Below are 13328 nucleotides of genomic sequence, written 5' to 3'. Positions count from 1 at the left end.
TGTTTTTACATCCTTTAGTAATAAATTAATTACAATACAATATAATGCAATTAAGTTTTATCTTGATATACTTCGTTATCACCTTCTCCTCGCTATCAATGATCTATTCTAGATTAAACTGCAACTTCTTTGATGCCTCGTTTTCACACCTTAAACCTCATCTCTATATCTCTCTCTCCCCTGATGAAGGATCTCGACGCAAAACGTCACCCATTCCTTCCAGCATTTTGTGTCTATCTTTGGTGTAAACCAGCTCTTGCAGTTTTTTCCCCTACATAAACCAGAAAGGAAGTTGTGAGAGAGAAGACGTTTTATTTGGTCCACTGTTTGGTAAAAATACAATATTCTTTGTGATATTTTTGATTGTTTTAAATAATCTGAAATATGCAGATTTTCATTTTCTTCAGAATTATTAAACATGGAGAAAGCAATTTGGTTAATGAGGTTGGAAAGGAAAATTAAATACGTTGGTAGATGAATGATGCATTTATTAGGTATTATCTTGGTTGTTCTGTTGAAGGGAATTTGCATTGGAATAGTTAAATAATACAAGAGATGGATCCTTTATATACATTTCAAGTGATAGCTCTGAAGGCGTTCCAGATGGCAGTGTATTGCTGAACCACAAAGAGGAGGTCTGATTTCTTGTTGCAGTAAGTAACTTAATCCCATCCTTGGTGGTGATAGGATTTTAATTCAGCCTCCATCGTTTGGCTTTGGGAGGTGAAATATCAGCCAAGTTCTTACTACTGTCTGGGGACTCCTACAGCATGATGTGCATATTTGGATGTCAGGTGGGGATGTGATTGCTCTAAGTGTAAGGCCCATCAACATTAAGTACCCGAACAGCCCTGCCTGCCAAACGTAATCTTTTGTGAGAGATAGTAAAATATATTGTAGTGGCATGCATAATCTTGTTAAAAGGGCATTATGTGTTTTTCTAATGGTTTTTAAAAGGAAATCATCTCATTATGACAGTGGAATTGCTTCCTACATAAATTAGCAGGGAAATGCCACCTTTCAAAAACATGAGGTACTTCGGAAGAGGCAATGAGTCATTTGATTTTGTGACACACTGATTTTATTGATGTTATTTGGAATAACATTTTATTATTTGTTGAACCAATATTATGAAATATTTTAGTATAGTACGCATCAGGCACAAGATAATACAAATGCAGAATCTGGAATTCTATTTGATTGCTTTATTAAATATGACATTGGTTCAAATTGCTCAGAATCTTACTTGTAAAAGCAGCATATGTCTACTAAAACAAGTGACATTTTGCGTAGTTTACCGATGCAATTCAGAAGAAAAATGTTACATGGAGACACATGCAGTTGCTATTACTTAAAATATGATTTTCTCAATTGTTTCACAATTATACTGGAAATACATTATCAAATCTCTCACATAAAGGCAACATTTCTTTCAACCAATATTCCTGGTGAAATCACTTGATGACCTGCAAATGTAATGGCACATTTGTAAATTAACTTCATGGTGAAAAAAGGAGATTCAAAATAATTTTAAAATACATTAGTTTGACAATATTCCTTTAACATTTTCCATAACAATGCGCAAATATCTATTCACATTTCATAACCCATATCCACTGATAAAACAGGAATTCAATATTGCATTCCATCATCCTTTTTGAAAGCTAGGTAAAACGATCCTTCTGTCAATCATACTTTGACAGGGTGGAATCAATATTTTTGGAAAAATCAGTGTGACTATTATAATGATGGTTCTCCCGAGGAATAACGCAGGTGAGCTAACGGTGAGATTTTTCTTACCGATATGACATTGCAGCCCTGAATAAACTAACTTCTAATACAAGACTCCCACTAAGAGCTGCACTTGAAAGGTTTACTTGAAATTGACTGAAATTTTGGATCATAGGAACCATTTCATGCCATATGATTGGAAAATTTCCCTACCCCAAGTATTTTTCTGATCTTGGGCCAGAAGTGTAGGCGGGTGGGTCTTCATCAATTTTGCATGGTCAATTTTGTCGGGTTGATAACAGAGCACATCTGAGCAGTGTGTATTCAGGTAGATTTGGCGATGGATTTTGACTAAAGCTTTTTTGCTGTTCTATTGTAGGAAGTGTTGCATATATCTGAAATCTACAAACAGAAATAATCGGTTCTTTACGAGCCCACCTTAACATTATCTAGATTGTAAAATGTTGTGGGAGTAAAAAGGGGCTGTAAATCAACTCTCTCCAAATTTATCTGAATCTCTTCCTTCTCACCCGTGGTGTATGAGACTAGTTTCACCACGTCAAAACGTTATACTAATATACATTCAAAGCCCTTTCCAAAACCTTGAGAACTTTCAAGTAGCAAATGCCAAAATTCATCCTGCATGTCGAAACACTCAATTAGGCCATTTTCAGATCATGTACTGGACGCGATACGGAAATATTGATAAGAACGGACACCAGGTCTTTCTGCTTATAAAACCTGCATATTGATTTATAATCAAGCACGTGAGCGATGGAATGGTCCAGTGTCTTGGGCCCACAGGTACCTCCTTTGGCCATGACACATTCTTGTGGACTTCACATGACAGTTGGTTTCTTCATTGATGTCCACTTCAAACCCAACAACAAGGTGGCATGGGTTAAACCTCTTACTCACTCTCTATTGTATATAACATCAAATTATTTTAATGTGGAAAAGATATCACTTACTGCACATAATGCTGGCGTTGCCAGAACTTAAGATGTTGTCAAATCAAAGTCTATAAATAATGCATCTCTTTCAACCTTTCATTGACATTTATATTATAATCAATAATATTTATCCACTATTGCTGACGTATGTCACTACAATGAAATAAAAAAATATCTGCAACTTGTACAAAATAATGACCACAGAATAATTATGTATTGACTCGTGCAGATGAAGTTGTATTATTGATATTCTTTCACTCAGAGGAAAGGCTAGAAGCTTACATCCATTTATAGAGTAGTACAAAAAGTTTTCCAGTCCACTGAAAGTACTGGTACTGTATGTTGTCATATATTTTTCAATTTCATATTTTACTTTATTTTAAATTCCACCACCCATTCACAATGTGGCTGACAGCAGAAGTAATTTATTTTCATTTTAATTTGTTGCACATAATAGGAATTCATGAAAATTGAACCTTTTCTTACCATCAGTGTCCAATTTTCTTTGTAAAGTTGTCTTTCATTGTCATTAAATGCCTTTAATTACTTGTTAAAAATTGCAATTATCTGCATTAAACTGGGTTTTGTGCTATGATTGCATTTAAAAGCAAAAAATACTAAATATGTAGTATTCCAAAATGATATAGACAATTTGCATAACAAAAGAAAATTACTTGATCACGATAAAGATGAAAGACTAGTAAATGATGAATTGCATATCTTAGTTTCCTATTAGTGCATTGCTGACAGCCACCTGTTTCACTGGTTTGAAGAGGAATCCACAACCGATTGAAAGTAAATAGAAGAAGGATTGGAGGACAATTGGCATTCTTTTTATGTAGTTGGTGAGATGTGTTTGAAATTCTTGGCCTGACAGGTGAGGGGGGAACATTTAAGATGAAGGGGGAGTGATTTAATAGCTACGCGAGGGGTAACTTTTTCACGCAAAAGGTAGTGGATGTTTGGACTGAGCAGCCGGAGGAAGTAGTCGAGGCAGGCACTATCGCAACATTTAACAAACATTTCAACAGGACAGGAAAGGTTTAGAGGTATTTGAGCCAAAAGCAGGCACGTGGTACCAGTGTAGATGGGTCATGTTGGCCGGTGTGTGCAAGTTGGGCCGAAGGACCAGTTTCCATGCTGCAAGACTCTAAGACAGAAGCACAGCACAATGTAAAAACTGTACAACGAGGCATTTGAAGTGATGTGATCTATAAGGCTGCAGGCCAAGCAGATAAAAGAGGAATTGGTTCTTTGCCTGCTGGTGCAGACTATATGGGCTTTATGACCTCATTCTGTACTGCAATGACAATTTTCAGTTGAGTTATTTAGCGTAAAGTGAATGATCCCTTCCTTATGTGCTAGGTTTAGAAAATATATATACACTATATATCCAGGTATTTTAACCTCCATTCATCTTCCTGCAATCAGTATTTCAAATGTTTGCCATTTGACATTGAAAATTAATGTTCCAGGAATAATACCTCATGATGATACCATTAATGTTCACATCGAAAGCTTGCTGATTATAGTGAGTGCTGTGACTTGTAGGTCTATCGCTCGTGTCGTAGATGAGCAACAAGCCTTTTTTTCCGACAAATTTTATGTTCATCAAGATTCAGAATTAAAATGTGCCCTTTTGAACTGGAATGATGATATAAATGCAAATTCTAATTGCTAATCTGCAATTCTATTTTTAGTTATTAGTTCCATCAATTAGATTTACTATGGCCTTTCAAAAAACACTGAAGCCATCGAAACATAATTGGCAGTCAGTTGTACTTTGTGTTTGAAATCATTTCCTGACAAGTAGTATTGTCTGCTTTTTGCCACAGAGCCCTCTTGTGCCTAAACCAAGTGGGGGAAACAGTATTTTGAGTGGATGTAAAGGTGGATTATGAAAGCTGCGTTTAAAGGGAAAATGTATGTTAAATTTAAATTTAAAAAAAATATTTATGAAACAATGGATCGTACTGTATATTTCTCATCAAGAGATTTCTAATTATTTTGTCTTTCTCATTACAGTGAAGTGCTCGGAATACCATACTGATAGGAACCACTCCTCTCCACCATGAGCATCTTCTCACCAATGCCATAAAAAAGAGCAGGGGTAAGTGCTGGTTTTCTCAATGTTACTAGTGTGGGTCGATTGTAATTATAAAACGTGCCAGGAATTGCATATTCTTGGCACAAGCAGGTTTTATTCACAGAATCACAATGAAAATGTTCACCCAAGACCTTGTTGTTGATATAAATGCACCTCGTTAAAAACGAACACTTGTTTCTGCAAAGCTGAAGTGGCATTTTGACGTGTAATATACGGCACCTCAAATGCTCTTGCGACTTACTCAAGGTCATTGAGATAGGAACCTATGCCAAAGACTCCAGATAGATTGTAAATGCTGTATTGTCAAAATTGCCCAAATATAACTTTGTATCGCAACCTAAATGGAAAATTGGTTTCCAATCATTGATAAATGTTGGTCGGAAGACCTCCCAGCAAAGTACGTAGAAGGTAAAATATTAACAGAAAATGGTGACAGCGTTGAGTAGACCAGGCATCATCTAAGGAGAGAGAAAGGAAGTTAATGTTTCAGGATAATAATCTTTCATCAAAATGAGAAAAAAATAAAAATCATACACATTTTAAGAGAAGAGGGTGAGATGAAAAGAACAAAGGAAATATCTGTGATTGGATGGAGACCTAGAGAGAATAAACGAGACACGTGGTGCTGGTTGAAGAATGGTGCTAAAGGCTTGAAAATCACAAGTGACGTGGCTGGAGGAGTTGGAAGCAGTTTATTCCTCTCCCCACTGAACTTGATGCATCTTCGATTTACCACTTTTCCGGACAAATCAAATCCCATCATCACATATTCAACAGTCCCTGCCCCTCGGCCAATTCCCACCACCACATGTACCATTCAATGTCATGTACTCTCCATTCATTCAGAGACATTCCCTTTATTCTATACAGGTTGAAACAAATCTGATTTCCACCTTTTTTCCGTTCTACTGAAAAATCATTGACCTCAAACACAAGCTATTTCACTCTCCCCAGTTTGTGTCTCACCAGCTGAGTACATCGATATTTTCTCTTTTCATTTCCTATTTATCATACTTTCCACTACTTGCCTTTCCAATTTTCTGAATATGGTTCACTAGCAGGCCAACAGGTTTTGATAGATTTTAAAAGAATTTCTCTTGATAAAAATAATTTTAATTTCAAATTTTTTTTCGACAATGATTTGATTCAACAATCGACACTTGAAAATATTTCAAATGCATGATGCACACCTCACACTGAGTAGACATGATTGAAAAGGAGTGCAATTGAGGGGTGAGAGCTCAAATTGCTAAATATATTTATTTAAATAATCGTGCATGGTGCCTAGACATGGATGAAACACTTCAAAAAACATTCGTAAGAGCAGCACATTCATTGCAAAATCAGCTAAATGGGATATTGTGAGTTCAGAAAATTCAGTGCAATATGTGTTTTGATTCTGCTTCCCTTCCACCTGTGTGGTCTCTGCAAGCACATCAGGCAAGAAGTTCTTAAGAGCTTGAGGGCACAGCAGACCCATGCCAATTTTATGCAGGCTGTGGGGAGAGTGATATCCTTCCATGTATGATGTGCAATGAGACATGCATGTAAGTATTGTGGTTTTCTGTGGGACTATGAACAGTAATCACGTGTTACTTCCAAAATTGTGTGAAATAACAGAAAAATAAATGTGTGTGTCCTCTCTCGTGGTAGGGATTTGCAACGTGGCAGTTCTGAATGGAAGTCATTGCTTCAGATACTGGACCTGATATGAAGCAGTTTTACTTTCTCATGGCTTGCTGGCATTTGGCACTGTATGTCTCTGATGGCTATTTTTAAATCATGAAAGATACCAGGACAGTCTATGTGGCTAGGTTCAGTGAGAACTCCTCAATGTGCCATTTAATAAACTGGAGCATACTTTTTTATCTCATACTTGGGCCTTCACAATTATATGTGACCCACATGGTTTCTTCCAATGAGCGTTTCTACCACATGTATGCAGTTTGAACACAAATGAAAGTTTAAATATCATGGAAGCAACATCTGATTTGCACTGTGATGGACAACATGACTGCACACTCAACAATATTAAGAATCTTTTAAGGTCTTGACCACAGAGAATTGCCAGAGCTGAATCATTGAATACAGTCACGGCTCAGATTGCAGATATTTCAGCTGTCGTAAAGTCAAGGGTTTTGGGAATAGGACAGGAAAGTGGAATTGGGGGCAAGATCGGGGTCAATGAACTTATTGAATGACTGAGAGGGCTCTCGTGGCTAATTACTGCTTGTGGTGCAATAATCATCTTGTGGTGCAAAAAGATCATGTGCCTCAAAGTCTAATCGACTGGCTGTTCTTTAAAGTACCATAAAACAACAAATGTAAAAGTATGAAAGAACAATTTTACATAGCTAAAAATTGTTCAGTTAAACTATTTAGTGAGGTTTACATTTTTGATTGATAAAACAATTCAATTAAAAAAGTGATACTATTTATTTTTTTAAATATGTGTAAAACAACACTTTGCATATCTGTCAACATTCTCCCAGTCTGGGTGTCTGAAGTCTGACCATTTTATGATTTGTTTTAGGGATGACTTCTCTTCATAGTTCCTGGATTTAAATAAATGCATGTCATTTTTCTCAACAGAAACCTTGTGCTGCTTTCTATGTATATAGATCTTGTGATAAAGATTAATGAAAAATTGAAACGTAACTATGCATGAGCATCTTGAAAAGGTTGTGTGCAATGCATCATATTTCTAAATGATTTAATTTAGAACACACATGACCCCAATTTTCTTTGCCTGCACATGGTAATGGCAAAGCATTCATGCCTGACAATTCCAGGTACAAACTGTTTCCCCTGTCTGTCATATGAATACCAAATTTTAAATCATCATCATCATCGTTGTAAACATCAACGGGCACGGTGCTTTACAATGTTATGTACGACAGTGATCGCAACTTTTACTGAAGTGTGGATGGCTGTTGGCTCGCTAGGAGCTCGTCCACCCTTTGACAGGTCTTGTTTTTGGTCCTGCCGAGGGTCCACAGCCCCCTCCTCACCTGACAAACCAGGTGAGGGAGATGGTTTAGTCGCCGACTATCAGACCATGCAGCAGGTAGCACGGGATTACATGGCACCTGTGGCGGGGGGAACTCCCTCTGACCTAAATGTGTTTATATTATGATGCAGACCCAGAAAACTGAGCAAAAGTGCAAGCAAACTACTTACTCGAATAAAAAGATATGTTTATGTTTTTTGGTCTTTTCTAAATAAATAAGTTTACTTAATTGTTTTGGAGTACATTTTGAATTATCTGTTATTTTCCGTGAAGAGATGCTCAGATATTATTCTTTGGCTTCATTTTTCAGGTACATTTTCTCCATTATCTTCTCAAACCGTTTTTGTTGAAAATTTCATTCGGCATTCAAACTTGTCCATCAACAGAATTGTAAAGTATGGCAGATGAGTCATGCAAAGTGTCATGATGAGAAAAGTATTCAGTTCTTGCAGTATTAGCCCCATGACATCTGTTATAAGTCTGAGATGGAAAAAAAACAATACATTTCAGTCCATCAATTATTCTGCCATTAATCACGACTTAATTCTTCCATATTTGGAATTAAGTGTTTTTTTACTGAGTTCTGTCAAACAGAGTCCTGAAGATTAATAATTATAAAATCATAATCTTGCAGCTCAAAGGAGAGTTTGATCCAATGTGAATATGCTGGCTATTTGAAAGTACCTGTACTATCAAATTAGTTCTGTTCTCTGGAACTGTGTTGTCTTGATATTTATGTTTGTTTGAGCATAAATGCTGAATTTTGAAATGAATTACCTACAGTCCTCATGAGATGAATATTGAATGAAGAGACAATCTATGATACTTCATTACCCAACAGCAGAAATTCGGATAACGGATTACGGGGCAAGAAAGAGAGAGATGCTGGCAGGCGTTTTTTCTTTTTTCTTAATAACATTAAGCAAAAACTTCACCTCCTACTTGGATATTGCCAGAACAGTCAGTCTATGTACTTCCCTCAGTTTGAGTAAACCATTGCTCAATCAAGTTTAGATGGCAACAGTGCCTATGTTATGCAATAATTATGTTCTTCAATCAAGGGGCCAAAAGAAAACAATAGCAGCATCATTAGAGTCTCAATCAAACAACTTCCAATTAGACTGCTTTATATGATTGGCTTGACTTCCTTGTGTCTAGGAGCCATCGTCTTTCCCTGCCATGACCTCATTCCAAAGCTATGATGCCTTGTTTGTAACCTTATACTAGGTTAATTCCCGGAATGGCGGGACTGTCATATGCTGAGAAAATGAAGCGGCTGGGCTTGTATACTCTGGAGTTTAGAAGGATGAGAGGAGATCTTATTGAAACATATAAGATTATTAAGGGTTTGGACACGCTAGAGGCAGGAAACGTGTTCCCGATGTTGGGGAAGTCCAGAACCAGGGGCCACAGTTTAAGAATAAGCAGTAAGCCATTTAGAACGGAGATGATGAAACACTTTTTCACACAGAGTAATGAGTGTGGAATTCTTTGCCTCAAAGGGCAGTGGAGGCCGCTTCTCCGGATACATTCAAGAGAGAGCTAGATAGAGCTCTTAAAGATAGCACAGTCAGGGGATATGGGGAGAAGGCAGGAACGGGGTATGGATTGTGGATGATCAGCCATGATCACATTGAATGGCGGTGCTGGCTCGAAGGGCTGAATGGCCTACTCCTGCACCTATTGTCCATTGTCAGTTGTTTGAACACCATACCTTTCAATCAGCAAAGTCAAACCCTTATTCTACACAATGGCCTGTATCATATTTTTTTTAATCTGTTTTCACACAAAAGTCGAAGTAAACATTGAGTTGGAGATCTTTGTGCTTTCCCTTAACCTACGGAACATACTCAATCTATCCACCTAAACCTAAATCATTATATTAGGACAAAAAAAATAAACTCCTGCAGTTCAGTTGAGATGAGAGGAATTGCCCCTGGATGTAAAGGTAACAATTGACTCTGTAGCATTGAGGAACCTGGGTAGAAACAAAGCAGAATCTTCAACTCTTTGGAATCACTTCCAGCAGCAGGAGAGTGGTGATGTATTTTGGAGATCAGATATCGTAGGTCCTAGTCATTGTCAAAGTATAGTTGGCTTGTGAATATATACAACTCAGTCTTTCTTCGAGTTATTTTCCAAAGAATAACTGCCCTCACTATTTCTTCTTTCAGAGTGTCACACTATTTACTTTTAAATTCATTTGCTAATTTATTGCTCATTCTTTACGACTATGAAAGTCGTTCTGTTTTTGGATGCATTATTGTCCACTGTGAATACTGCTCTCTAATGTGATATCACTCCACAAATCTTGTTACTGCCTGTTTGATTTCCAAAAGAATGCATTTCAGTAAATGGTGAAAATATAATGATTCAGACAGCAGTCTATTTTGAGATCTATTGCTAACTTTCATCAATTTGAGTAACTCACTCTCATCCTATATTTTACAATTGTGATTAACTGGCTGTCCATAAAGCTCCCTCTCTCATGAATGCAGATGGCCTGAATGAAGCCATAAGCATTTCCTGAATATAGACCATGTATATATTGCCTCAAACTTTATTTTAGTGATTACTGTGGAATAAGATCAACCACTCTTTCAAGCAATGCATTCAAATGTTAACAAATTTGTTAGATTCTGTTGTTTTTTTTATTATCAGCATGTTCACCCCAGGGATTGAAAATGTAGGCTAGCATTTCCAGGTCAGCGCTGATGGAGTGCAGCACATTCATTGGTGGGGGAGAAGAGAAGAACTTTAGGTTGAAATATTGAACAAGAAACTCTGTCTGCTCTCTTGGGTTAATGTAAACAATCTCTTTTGTGCTACTTGTGAAGGAAAATCTGGTGCATTCTCCCAGGTGCCTTGGCCAATATTACTCACTCAACATCAAAATGCTACAAAAGTATTTTTATGAAAACTGGTGAGAATTGCTCAAATGGATGCCCTGTATCATAAAACCAAAATTATAATTTTAAAGTATTTTGTTGGCATCAAAATATTTAGCTTTTTGAGGGACTGAGAAAACTATTTTAGAAATGAGCACTATATTTCAACTCAGGAATTAATATAGCATAGAGTCATAGAGTCTGAGAGTTGCACAACATGGAAACAGGCCCTTCAGCCCATCTTGTCTTTGCCGACCAAGTTACCAATTTGGGCTGGTTGCCTGCATTTGGCCCCTCGCTATCTAACTTTCTGATCCATATGTTTTCTGTTTCTGTTTCTCCAGCTTCCTTTGACAGTCCATTCCAGATTTGGGCTACTGTCTGACAAGACAGAACATTAACTTTATCCATGCCTCTTTAGATCTTGTACACTTCAATAAGATCATCCCACGGTTTCCTGCACTCCAACAAAAAGCCCCAAGCTATCCAGCCTCTTCTTATAACTCAAGGATCAAGAGTCCATAGTCAAGAGTGTTTATTGATTTAACAAAGGTATCTGCTATGGTCACGCTTGTGTACTAAAATAAAGTGATCTACAAAGCCATCCCCAATTTGCATTTGCTTTCACCAATGTAACAGAAACCACATTGGAAACGCAATACAAAAAGGTGGAAGAATATATACATTAAAGTGGCAGAAATACAAGCTAATCATATTCTCACCTGCACAATGTCTTTTGGTTCCTGGATAGTGAGACAAAGGAATTATTTCAAAGGGAAAACTTCCTTTGTTCATTCTTCCATCTCGATTGACACTATCCCTTTCTCATGGTGCGTTTTGCATACAACCGCAGAAGGTACAACATCTGCCTCTAAATATGTCCCTTTCTATAAGACACAAACAGTCCTTCTGGGCAAAACAGCAATTTGTTTGCACATTTAATTTAGTGCATTGTTATGCCTCAAATCAGTGTCTCCAATTTGTAGAAATGCTGCTTAAAATCAGCTGATCCTAATGCCAGAGAGAGCATTTGGATCATCTTATCTGTATTGTCTTTTTAAATTGTGACAATTTTAACATGCCAGTAAAAATTCAGAAAAAATGTGGCAAATTTGTATGGTGTTTAATTTTGAAAATATGTCAGTCACAATTTGTTTTCTCAAATGTAATTGAGAGGTTTTAAATGTAGAGAAGTGATTAATGGAAGAAAATACTCCCTAAATTGAGGAAAGACACAATTGGTGGAGTAACTCAGCGGATCAAGTTCAAGTTCAAGTGAGTTTATTGTCATGTGTCCCTGTATAGGACAATGAAATTCTTGCTTGGCGTCAGCACACAGAACATAGTAGGCATTTACTACAAAACAGATAAGTGTGTCCATATACCATGATATAAATATATACACACATGAATAAATAAACTGATAAAGTGCAAATAACAGAAAATGGGTTATTAATAATCAGAGTTTTGTCCGAGCCAGGTTTAATAGCCTGATGGCTGTGGGGAAGTAGCTATTCCTGAACCTGGTTGTTGCAGTCTTCAGGCTCCTGTACCTTCTACCTGAAGGTAGCAGGGAGATGAGTGTGTGGCCAGGATGGTGTGGGTCTTTGATGATACTGCCGGCCTTTTTGAGGCAGCGACTGCGATAAATCCCCTCGATGGAAGGAAGGTCAGAGTCGATGATGGACTGGGCAGTGTTTACTACTTGGAGAACACGGATAGGCGACATATCAGGTCAGGACCAGTCAGTTTGTGGAAGCTTGCCGCCCCAAACCGTCACCTATCCATGTTCCCCAGGGATGCTGCCTGACCTGCGGAGTTGTTTCTTCCATGTTCCTTGTTCCTTGTTTCAACCCACCCCAAATTAAGGTTACTTGTCAATAATTTACAACTGGAAAATATTTGAAAGATGTACCTTTATCTTGGTACAGTTTGTTTGGCATTAAAATCTTCTAGAGCTCAGATTGAGAGAGCTGAAAAGTATATACAGGTGCACAACCTTTTATCCGAAAGCCTTGGGACCAGACACTTTTCGTAATTCAGAATTTGTCGGTCTTCGGAATGGAATTTTTTTAGCGTAGATTTTAATGGCTGGCTCAGTGGTAGAGTGCTCGGCTCATATCCGCAAGGTCGCGAGTTTGCGCCTTGATCCCGGCAGTAAACTCGGTCGCGAGTTTGAGTCTTCAATGTAGTTTTTTCTTGCAGAATAAATGTTTGTATGAAATGCAGTGTAGGAGAGGTGTACTGACTGTGTGGGCAGAACTTTGGAAGTGATTGCCCACCAGTCTAAAAAGCCGCTGTGTCTCCCTGTCCCTGGGATAGCAGGGGGCGATCAAACAGCACAATACCCCCCTCCCCCTCCAGAGGAATCCGCTCCCCGATGGGCCGCTACGGCGACAAGTGGCAGTTTGCCCACAGCCCGAGCTGCGCCCCCTCATCCGCCACCCCAAGAACAAGACGTACCTTGCACACCATCAGCTTCTGCCCCTACGTGTTCCTCTGGAGTTGGAGCGGGGCTGGGCTGGAGTTGCTGCTGGCTGTGGGTCTCTGGGATCTCCGTGCTTGCAGTGGGCCTGGGGGTCGGTGTCCCGTTGGTCCTGACGTCTCCGGCCACCCCCCTGGACTGGAGCTGAGACTGG

At 38.2% G+C, this 13328-nt stretch overlaps 1 protein-coding gene across 5 annotated transcripts in view; it reads left to right on the top strand.

The window, feature by feature from the left end:
* Positions 1 to 13328, top strand: part of cntn3 (contactin 3) — a 1582783-nt gene that overhangs the window by 485786 nt on the left and 1083669 nt on the right. For 4 of the 5 annotated variants that reach the window (XM_033036732.1, XM_033036731.1, XM_033036727.1 and 1 more), the window contains exon 3: positions 4710 to 4794. The gene's annotated coding sequence lies outside the window, so the exon portion shown is untranslated. Of the gene's footprint in view, positions 1 to 4527; positions 4608 to 4709; positions 4795 to 13328 lie in introns of those variants that run through there. The other variant, XM_033036729.1, reaches the window with a different exon arrangement.

Source organism: Amblyraja radiata, chromosome 18 (genome assembly GCF_010909765.2).
Source record: "Amblyraja radiata isolate CabotCenter1 chromosome 18, sAmbRad1.1.pri, whole genome shotgun sequence".
Lineage (NCBI taxonomy): Eukaryota > Metazoa > Chordata > Chondrichthyes > Rajiformes > Rajidae > Amblyraja > Amblyraja radiata.
Note: the sequence above shows the minus strand (reverse complement) of the source record. Positions and strands in the feature narration are given on the sequence as shown.